Below are 11,131 nucleotides of genomic sequence, written 5' to 3' on the forward strand. Positions count from 1 at the left end.
CAAATTCCTCCGGGTTTGGATAAAACAGTATGGGGGATATTTTAAATCCAAACAACAAAAAACCCAAGCCAAAATCCTTCCTGTTTCCATTATTCATTTACTCTTTCATGTCATGAGAACAATTGCAGTGCTACATTGTATAAAACTTGTTTTTTTTTTTTGTCATGCTTGTATTTAGGGCTTTAGTAGCTGATGGTCTCCTTTTAAGCAGGGCACCCACATTTTTTCACGTGGGGGTCCAGAATGGCAGTTTACCAGAAGCCCAAAGGAGCTTCCATAAAATAGATCAGTTTGTACTACCTCTAACCTTTGATGTGGATCAGGTTCTGCCTGTGGAGACTACAAGTCCCAGCATGCACTTCTGTATCACTGAAGTACCCAGGACCCAAAGTCTGTGCAGGCCACTGCCCAGTAATAAAGATGAACTTGCCATAGTGTAGAATGCCATAGGACATACTCCTACCCTCCCTGGCCAGATGAAAACCACGGGCCTGATTCTCCACTGCACTGCCCCTGCTGTCATCCTTTGAGGCATATGCTACCATTCTGATTTGATAGCTTTACCTCCATCAGGTGTAAATCAATTCCTAGACATAGCCCGGCAGAGTCAGGTTCCATCTATTTATAATGTCATTACCTGGGATACTTAACAACATCTTGGCTTTATAAAATAGAATGAATTTCTGACATCCCATTTACTATGCACTGTTCCTGCTGTTTCATTTTTGCACTTCACTCAGCTTGGACAATGTTAGTGGCTTTTCCTTGAACCCAATTCCTGGCCCGTATCACAGTTCCTCATGAAATAGCACAATGGTAGCGATCAGGTTCCCAGGGTGCAATGGAATGGTTACATTTAGGGGGTTTTGTTTTTGTGTTTTAATTTCATGCACATTTTTCCATGAATAAATCTGGAATTCAATTTCAGTTGACAGCAACTCTTGAAATGTGATTTTGGTTTTAGGAAGAGGCTATGAACTAAGACATCCACTTTTGTTTTTCACTGCCAAGTTGGGTCCTTTAATATATTTAACTAGGACCTTTTAGTCCTTACCCTGTTCTAGATTCTCACTGTGCTTAAGTTAAATCTTCTGTGAACTGAAGCCCCTGCACTACTTTTGAACCTGATGGTTGTGTGGTAACTATAAATCAGCACCTCCAACAGCCTTCATTGTGGTTTCAAGCAGTGTCGTGTTAAAAAGACCTTGCAATCAGACCACCCAGAACTCACTTCTAGTCACTTCATGAGTCATGCTTTGTAAGCTCAAGAAACCTAGCCTAAACAAGATGGTTTTCAGAAGTCAGATAAAAATTAAAAAGAAAAGAATGTTCCCTCTGGCCTCTGACGAAGGTGAATAAGCTTCTCATTTTGCCTTTTCTGAGACTAACCTCAGCTGCTTTTATTTCACCAATATTCCTTTTCTAGATTAATGTAGTTTGGTAATGAGTTAGCCAATGCACGTTCTGCCAGTATGCTTCAATCCTAGCTCAGACACCAGCTTTCAGGGCAGGAGGGTAAATCAGTCTTCATGTCTATTCACATTTGGATTTCCTCAGCTAGAACTACCCACAAGGGTCACTTGTGGTGGTGTTTTCTTGGGGAGTTGGACACCTGTTTTCTGGGAATGGGAGTGAGGCCACAGACACATTTCACACAGGTGACCAAGCAGCCATCTAGTGATAAACGAGCTTACTACTAACATGCTGGATTTGAACTAGCAAGTACCTCTGGATTCCAGTTCCAACCCACCACATCTTCCAGTCTCCCCTGTTTTCACACTGACTTTATGCTCTGTAGCAGAGCTATCTAGTTACACAACCGCTCAGCACCAATGCCTCCTAAACCAGCTCAGTTATTTTCAAAGATTCAGACACTGACTATCAAGCCCAAAACATGCATTTGAAGCACGGCTAGGCAGTAAATCTCTCTCTCTTGCCCATGGTGGGAAGAGGCTTTCCCTCTATCAATCAATCACACATTGAGTTCTCTCCCTAAATGCATGACACACACAAACCTGATGCAGGCAGCTGCAGGAGTTTAAGTGGAGAACTGCCTTTAGCTCCGCCTCATACACTCCCCTCTATAAATGGGAAGACACCAGCCACCTGTTCCTAATAGTAGGGTTACCTAGATTTTCAGTTGTGCTAGTCTTCTCTCAATACAAGCCTAGCTTCTCTCAGGCCCCGTTGGAACAACATTGTTTTTGCCTTACTTAAGGTAAGTAAGGGGGTCTTCTGTTCTTGTTTGTTCCAGAATCAGAGACCAAATGCATAGTTAAGTTTGCTCCTGCTGAAAGAAAATAATTACTTTTGTGTTTGTGTGGAAAGTGCTGGTACCAGGGGGAGGGATGGATGGTCTTATAAAACCTGAGATATGTCTAAGCAGTCATCATGTTGTTCTGGTGAAAGTTAAATGGATATAATGCAAATATTCAAATCTTGCCTTGAAAGTGGGTGCCAATAAAGAAACCAGACATAAGTAGAAATGAACTACAGGAGCAACGGTCAGCTCTAAAGCTCCCCAAAGTTTGGTAGCTGGCTGGATTCAGGGGTTTGGATCAGGCCTATCACTAGAAATGATACAGTAATGCAAATTAAAGCTTCAAATAACAGCTGTGTTTGCTCTAGGCCAGTGTTGTGTAAATCTCCCCCTCCCTCACCTCCCAGCACAGTTGAGGGAGGAAGTTGGTGTTGTAAGGACTGAGTTCGCTAGCCCTGTTCAAAGCGGGTCTAGGTAATGCAGCATGTAAAGCATTAATGTCCTCTAGCACCTTGTTTACTCTGGTGCTCCTGCTGTTCCTGCCCCTCCCCCTCTGGTTTCCAAGCAGTCCGCATGGAGCGGGGCAGGCTGGTCCGCCAGTCACCAGTGATGCTACGGGTCTGGTAGCTGTTCACCTAGCAAAGCACTCGGATTCCTGACCGCAAAAGATAAGGGCAAAAAGACATTTGTATCTTTGATTGTGGGCTGCGCTGGGGACTTCAGTTGCTGCATAGAGACTCTAGAAACCATGGTCAAAGGCTTGGCGTGGGCTTGGTTTTGGCCACTCTGGGAAATTTTGACCCATTTCCTGACTGGACATTGTATGCTTGTCATTTAATGTAGGGTCAGCCATGTTCTTCCTAAGGGAAATGGGCTCTCTCCTGCTTGAATTGTTTGAGGGCATCACAGGCTGATGTTGTCCCTTTAAGAAGGAAGAGGCCAATGCTCCCATGACTGGGTCAGTTGACCCCTAAGGCAACTGAGCCCTGGAGGGAGGGAGGAAGCCTGGGTGAGTCTGAGCTGAAGGAGGCGCAGGTGAGGACTGCCCAAAGCTGGGAGCCCCGGACGAGCAGGAGGCTGGGACAGCAGCCCCTAAGGGAAAGGGGAAGATCCAGACTGGTCAGGGGAAGCCAAGCCTGGAAGAAAGGGGGGGTTGCTGCGGGAGGGTGGATCCCCTTGAGCACAGTAGGACTTGGGTAGGGAAGGCGTAGGGCTTGGAACCCGCAGGGAGCTGAGTGAAGGGCTGTGGGCAGACTGGCTGCTCTCAGGCAGGGAGCCCTGGAGGGTGGGGTCCTGGCCTGGGGTCCAGAGGAACAGAGGTGACTTGGTAGGGATGTCTCTGGAGAGAGGACTGGGAAAACCTGCTGTATCTTTAGAGGTTTACTGCGGGAACTAGGAAATGGTTTTACTACAGGGGTAGTGAGGAGCTACTGCACTTGCGGATATGAATAGTGTGTGACCGTAGATGGGCTCGTATCAGGCCCTGAAAGACTGTTCCTTTCATGGATGAAAAGGGTAAACTGAGGCAAATGCCTGTGGTGCTGCAGCCTGCCACTAGGCGCCCCAGGCAGGGCCGCCCCATGACATGAGGCACAGGGAAGAGAACTCCTCTCCTGTGCATGGCACCACCCTAGTGCTATTATCTCTTCTCCTGCCCTCAATGCACGAATTGACTATTTGCTGAAGAGCACAGGACAGGAAAATCCTCTCCAGAACTGGCTTCCCCTGACAACCAGTATAGATGGCACCAGGCACCTAAAAGACCTTGTCAGTGGCAGAGAAGAGCAGTAGGCTCCAGGTGTGTCAGCAGCGTGAAGGTCTGGGCAGGAAACGAGGAAAGTTTATCGTCCCCCACCCCTGATGAGGAATTACTTGTCTTTAGGATGGGACAAATACCGAATACTAGGAATGCTTAACTACAACAATAGGGCTACGTGCCTCTCACTAACACCAGCACCACACTCAGGAAGCTCCCCTGGGTGTTGCAAAATCAGTAAGAACAGAACAGCCATACTGGGTCAGACTAATGGTCCATCTGACAGTGACCAGTGCCAGATGCCTCAGAGGGAATGAACAGAAAATGGTAATTATTGAGTGATCCATCCCTTGTTGTCCAGTCTCAGATTATGGCAGTCAGAGGTTTAGGGACACCTGGATCATGGGGTTACATCCCTGATCATCTTGGCTAATAGCCATTGATGGACCTAACCTCCATAAACTTACCCAATTCTTTTTTGAACTCGATTATATTTTTGGCCCTCACAACATCCCCTGGCAATGAGTTCCACAGGTTGACTGTACACTGCATGAAGGAAATACTTCATTTTGTTTGTTTTAAACCTGCTGCCTATTAATTTCATTGGGTGACTCCTGCTTCTTGTGCTATGTGAAGTGGTAAATAACACTTATTCACTTTCTCCACACTATTCATGATTTTATAGGCCCCTATTGTATCTTCTCCTTAGTCACGTGGGTGGAACGAGGCAGGGCTGCGGGGGAAGGGGTGGAATGGAGAGGGGCTTGAGCTCCAGCCAGGGCAGAGAGATCTGCCATGGTCCTAGCTGAGAGTGAGAGCTTGACCCCCGCCAGGGCTGATCTCTCAGCCCCTTCCCGCGTGCCCCACCCAACCAGTGGCCCTGACCGAACTCTCAGCTCCTCCCACCCCCTCGCCCGAGCCAAGGGGAAGCTTCACCCACTGCCCGTTGTAATGGCAGGGAACACTAACTTAATCCTGAGGGAAGAGTCTGAGGCAAATGATGAGCGGTCAGGATGGATCAATCTAGTTTTTGTGGCTAACTTGCTTGGAGAAGCAGACATCTGTTAGCCCAGAATAATGAACTCTACAACTAGATGTATTTACCTCATGCTTTAAAACGATTGGGCATCAGGGGTCTAATTTCCCTCTTGTTGGCATTGGTGTGACTGAGATGAGCATTACAGCCAAAGTAACTGCTGTTACTGCACTCCGGCTCTGAGAATATGTTGGGGTTGTGTTGTCTCCAGGAGGCACATTTCTGAAGGCCTGGCTGAGAGAGAGAAGGGCCCAGGTGGACCGGTGGGCTATTTATGGCAGTGCTGTACTTGAACTAAGAGAATATCCCCTGGTCCCTTATCATAGAAGATCAGGGTTGTGAGGGGAGCTCAGGAGGTATCTAGTCCAACCCCCTGCTCAAAGCAGGACCAATCCCCAGACAGATTTTTACCCCTCAGATTCCTAAATGGCCCCCTCAAGGATTGAACTCACAACCCTGGATTTAGCAGGCCAATGCTCAAACCACTGAGCTATCCCTCTTACGGCACAGGTCTGGATGCTGTATCCCATGGCAGCAGAGTATGTAGGCTGGGTTGGCCAGAATTTGTCCTGTGGTTTATAAAAATAAAATCAGAGGGAAGTATGGTTCCCGTTGCTTTCTGGGGCAAAACAGCGCACTGGTTCTTCAAGTACTGGTCCCTATGTGTATTGCACTCTGGGTATGCATGAGCTCCATGCACCTGAGAGCAGGGAATTCCTGCAAGCAGTGTCCAGTTGTCTGCACCTCTGCTCTCCTTGTGCTCTGCACCACGGGTACATGAGGCAGGGTGGACCCACGCTTCTCCGGTCCCTTTTTATTGCCGCATGGCCTGAGTTGGAATCCTCCAGTGTCTAGAACTGATCCTACTTTACCAACTGGCACACCTTCCTCCTTAGGTGGGGTAAAAGCTCATTCCTCAGTAGCATCACTTCGAGGTGCCCCTGCTTGATATTTGCAGGGCAGCTACCTGGAGATCCATCCACAATTGAGAGGTTATGCCCTGGTCAATGCCGCCTCCACTGACTCATCCTTTGGGATGGCAGTTCTGCAAGCAGCTACACCCCCTTCTCTTCTGAGTACTGGTTGTCAGTCACCTGCAGTGCAATACACATAGGAACCAACACTCAAAGAAGAAAGGGAAGTTGCTTACCTTACTGGAGTTCTGTAAGATGTCTGGTCCGTATTTGTCCCCCTTGCCCTCTGCTTTGGATCATGACTGGCTTTGGAGTAAAGAAGGAACTGGAGAGGCAGTTGCTCTACTCTCTCCTTCTTACCCAAGATGTGGAACAGGAGGAGAGCAAGGGCACAGGCGTGAGCCACCAGGTGTTGCTTGTGAGAATTCTCCAGTCTCGAATGCTGGGAGAGCATATGACCCACAGTGGAATACAGATAGGGACTACGCATCTCGAACTCCAGACACAATAAGGTAAGTAAACTCCCTTTTTGATGGCAGGTTCGCTTTTAGGCAACTACTTTCTGCTCTCTGGTGACTCTTATGTGCAAGACATGTTAGCTGAAGATGAGAGACCTGTTAGGTCATCTAGTCCAGTGTTTCTCAACCAGGGGCACGCAGAGGTCTTCCGGGGGTAGGTACATCAACTCATCTAGAGATGTGCCTAGTTTTACAATACGCTACATGAAAAGCACTAGCAAAGTCAGTACAAAGTAACATTTCATGAGACAATGACTTGCTTATACTGCTCTATATGCATACACTGAAATGTAAGTACGATATTTATATTCCAATTGATTTATTTTATAATTATATGATAAAAAGGAGAAAGTCAGCAATTTTTCTGCAATAGTGTGCTGTGACGCTTCTGTATTTTTGTCTGATTTTTTTTTTTTAAGCAAGTAGTTTTTAAGTGAGGTGAAACGTGGGGGTACACAAGACAGATCTGACTCCTGCAAGGGGTACAGCAGTCTAGAAAGGTTGAGAACCACTGATCTAGTCCATCTTTCTGCCAAAGCAGAATTGTTCTTGTATTGATTTTTCTCGTGCTCTGTCCAGTCCTAGAAATGTCTCAAGTGATGGGGCTTCCCCCTTTTCTCTTGGGAGACTGTTTTGCAGTCTGGTAGTCCTCACTGACAGGAAAGGTCTCCTGACATTCAACCTGTTTTTCTTTTTTGTTCTATTACTTCTAGTTACACCTCCATGTTACTGCTCTTCAAAGTCTTTGGTAGATGCCACTGTCTACGTTTCAAAGGGAGCTTCACCCTTGTAAATGAGAGCAGAATTTGTCCCTCTTTCTTCACTTTTACTTATCGAGGGTGCTTTTGAGAGGTGAGCCTGAAAGGCCAGGCTATAGTCGGCTATGTCTATTCTATGGTGGTAGAGAGCCTCTTCTAATACAGAAAAATTAACCTCCAAAGCCTATCACAGACTTGGGTTGAAGTGCAATTCCTGGCTTACAGCTAGCAGCAACTTCCTCCGGTCAACTGTCACAGGCTTTTTTCCATGTCCATCTAGAACAGTTTGTTTTAGCCATTTTTGTTAAAAGATGAATGCTAGGGCAATGCTTTGGGAGCCTAGGATAAAATAAGTATTTACCGGGCATAGCAGTCCTCCAAAAGTTTTTGTGCAACTCCGTGATGCGATCAATCAACTTGCTACAGCTAAGAGTTACTTTTCTCCACATGAAGGTCTCCAGCTATTTCTCGTCGAGTGCCATCTGAGATGATAGGTGGAGCATATGAAACAGTTGGGTGTAAAACTGTCTTGGATTGTACCTACCCACTTTAAAATCATTCACATTTTTCTGTAAAATAAATGTGTGCGCAGGGAAATAATTATCATTTAAGATGGAAACTTGTTAGGAAAATGTACTCACTACTATAAATGACTGCCTGCAGCAGAGACCACTAAACTGGGGTTGACCCAATTTAACGACAGTGTAGATGGGGAGGAAGCGGTTTGGAGCCCTTTCTGGTTTTCAGGCACTATCACACAGTCGTACTTTGGGCCCTGCAGTCAGATCTGCCCAGGCATGAATCCCCCAGTGGGAATCTGACTGCAGAATCCGTCCCCCATTTCCAGTATTGCAGTGGAAAGTCCAAATTAAAGAACAAAACTGTTTTCAGTGGAATCAAAAACATTGAATGAATATTTCTCCTTGTATGAAGTTTAGCAAAAATGTGTAGGCAGAGTGTAGTGACTTGAGAGGATCCCGTTAAATGGGATAAAACTGCCTTTTAAAAAAAATCTGTTCTGTATGTTGATTTTTGAATCCGCCAATTGCTGCAAAGCAAACTGTCGGAGAAGAAAATGGATGTTTTCCCCTTTAGAGGCAGTTGGGGAAGCGGGCACCTGCAGTGAGAGAGACATTTGTCGTTCCTGCCTTTGATGCACGTTACTCATTTGATTTGAAAATAACTTTTCCTTTTCCAGTGCAAATGGAATCCTTAGTTAGCCACTTAAGCCAGCTTTAAGTCTGCTTTATGCTTCCTGGAGTGGCATGTTGCAGACTCGAGAAAGGCTGAGCCTCTGGGTCCTGCATGAGTATAAAAAAAAAAAAAAAAAAAAAGGGGGGGGGGGCGAAGGGGGAAACAAAAATGTTTTATGGCTCAGGTTCTGCATGTGGATGCTGTAGTGAGAAGCACTGTGCTTATCTGCAGGACCATGTCCCTGCTATTAAGTGGCTGGGTTTGGTGACTTTGTGTGGGCACAGGGACTATGCTAGGACATGTGTTGGATAGATCAGAGCCTTTGTGTTCTTTTAATGTAGCTCAGTGCAGTATCCAGGCACCTATACAAAAGTAACACATAAAAGATGAAAAAAGAAAACAACCCTCCTCCGCTTCATTAAAACCCCCCAGTTAAGGTTGCTAATGGCAACTACTTAGTTACTGACTTGCATTGATCAGCCTCAAATTCAAGGCCACAAACATACACGATTTTGCCTTCCATTGGTAACGATGTGCGTAATTCCTCAGAATACAGCTCAGCATTTATAGATCTGTAGGTCTCAAAGCCCTCCCCAAAGGAGGGCAAGTTATTCCCCTTTTACCAATGGGGAGACCAAGGCACGGATCACTGGAGTGACTTGCCCAAAGCCAATGGCAGAGCAGTGTCAGACAGTGAGCTATGCAGGGCAGGAATAGTCTTTGATCTGGGTTTGCGCAGCAGCCGGTACAGCGGGGTTTCAGTCAGGATTTTGGTATTGCTACTAGGATATGAATGTTTAATAACAGCAATAAGGCTAAGGCTAGAACCTTAAGATCTCCTGGCTATTTATTACCACTGCTGAGTCCCCTATTCCAGAGCCTTATCTACTAGGCAGCACTGCCTCCCAGTATATGGCGCATATAACTGCTTTCTTCTTGAGAATGTTGTAAGTACTTTACCAAACATGTCCAACTGCCAGTTTGACAAAACATGTTAACTGGTAATCTATTTTCACTTAAAAGTATCCTCTCAAAGAAAACATTTAGGTACCATATATATTAGTGACCAGTTTGTGGGTCAGAGTTAAGGTTAAATATAGTTTAACCTTTAACACATACATTTTTTTGTACTTGACAAGAATGCATTTATTATCTAGGTAGTGTCAAATTATAGGAGCCAGAAAATGAGTAGTTCTGGTTCATCGTGGGAGTTCTGCGAAAGATGGGGCTGGTGCAGACACTGCTGTCACTTAGCTACCTCAATTGTTATTTTACTGTAAGCCATTTTAAGGGTAGGGTGCTGAATTGTGAGTCAGGAGACTTGGGTTCAGTTCTGCAGGTGTGACGTTGAGCAAGACACTTCCCTTGTCTAGTCCACTCTTTCCTCTCCTATCCTTTGTCTTGTCTCATTAGATTGTAGGTTCTTCAGGGCAGGACTGTCTCTTACCATGGGCTTGTCTACACTTAAAATGCTACAGCCTAGTGCTTCAGTGTAGACACTACCTATGCCGATGGGACAGCTAGTGCTGACTTAGGTCAGTTTAATGACACTGCTCGGGGTGTGGATTTTTCACACTCGGTACTGGGGTAGTTACGCCAACCTAATTTTCTAGTGTAGACCAGGCCTTAAGTGTCTGTACAGCATCTGGTTTAATGTGCCTCTGATCTCGATTGCAGCTTCTAGTTGCTACCATAATGCAAGTCTTTATTAAAAATAATTTTGGATTTGAAATAACCCAGGAAGAAACCTTTCTCTCCTCTCCTTTCTGGAGACTACTAGGTGCGCTGAATTGCTAAACTTATGAAAAATCACGCAAGGAGGCCGAGCACGCCAGTCAAACGGCTGTAGTTGTTCTACTAATATGTCACAGCTGGTTGCTTCATGCCATTTTTATGGAGCTTGTTCAGAGCCCTCCTAACACGCTGTATTTAAAGGAAAAATTGGACAGTTAGAAGTAGTAAAAGATAAAGAGAAAAGAAGGTAAGAGGAGTCCAGTGTAATGGGGAAAGGGGAAATTAGTAATAGTATGGGACTTCTTCACTGCTCCCTTTTCTATTATTTCCTTCCCTTCCTTCCTGATCCCTTCTTTCATAGCATAGGAGGACTGGAGTTTTCTCCCCTGCACATATCTTGGCTCTTGAAAGCCGGGCACGTGTGTTATCCAGCCGCTCACTGTTGAGGTGTAAGAAATCCTCCTTCAGAGACCTATGTGTCTTTAGGAGGAGATTTTCAGAGGCACAAGGGCTGTGAGGCTCCCAACTGGCACCCATTGACTTTCTATGGGACTTGGGTGGCTAATTGCCTTAGTGCCTTTCAAAATGCCTGCCCTAAATGGTTGAAGGTAACTGCTTAGCTGCCTTGTGGTATTCTAGTTCTAATTTCCGTATGGGTCCCTATGGTCTTTATGATCAGATCTAGGAAAGTGTCTCAGTGCAACACTGCAGTTCACCATTGATCACCAAGGGTTACTTCATACCAAGTAGCTTTATTCCTGCTTTTCTAGAATGTTTTATCTTGTTGCTCTTCAATGAAGCTTTGCTTGCTGCTTTGTTGGTAATCCTATTCTATTTTCCTGATTTATGACCAGGCACAAAGTAGCATCTGTACAATGTACACTGTGGGAACAACCCAAAGATGCTCTGCAACTGAACTGGTTTGCAATTATACTGAATCCTATTAAATTAAAACACATAG

Source organism: Terrapene carolina, unplaced genomic scaffold (assembly GCF_002925995.2).
Source record: "Terrapene carolina triunguis isolate 2854851 unplaced genomic scaffold, T_m_triunguis-2.0 Scaffold67, whole genome shotgun sequence".
Classification (NCBI taxonomy): domain Eukaryota; kingdom Metazoa; phylum Chordata; order Testudines; family Emydidae; genus Terrapene; species Terrapene triunguis.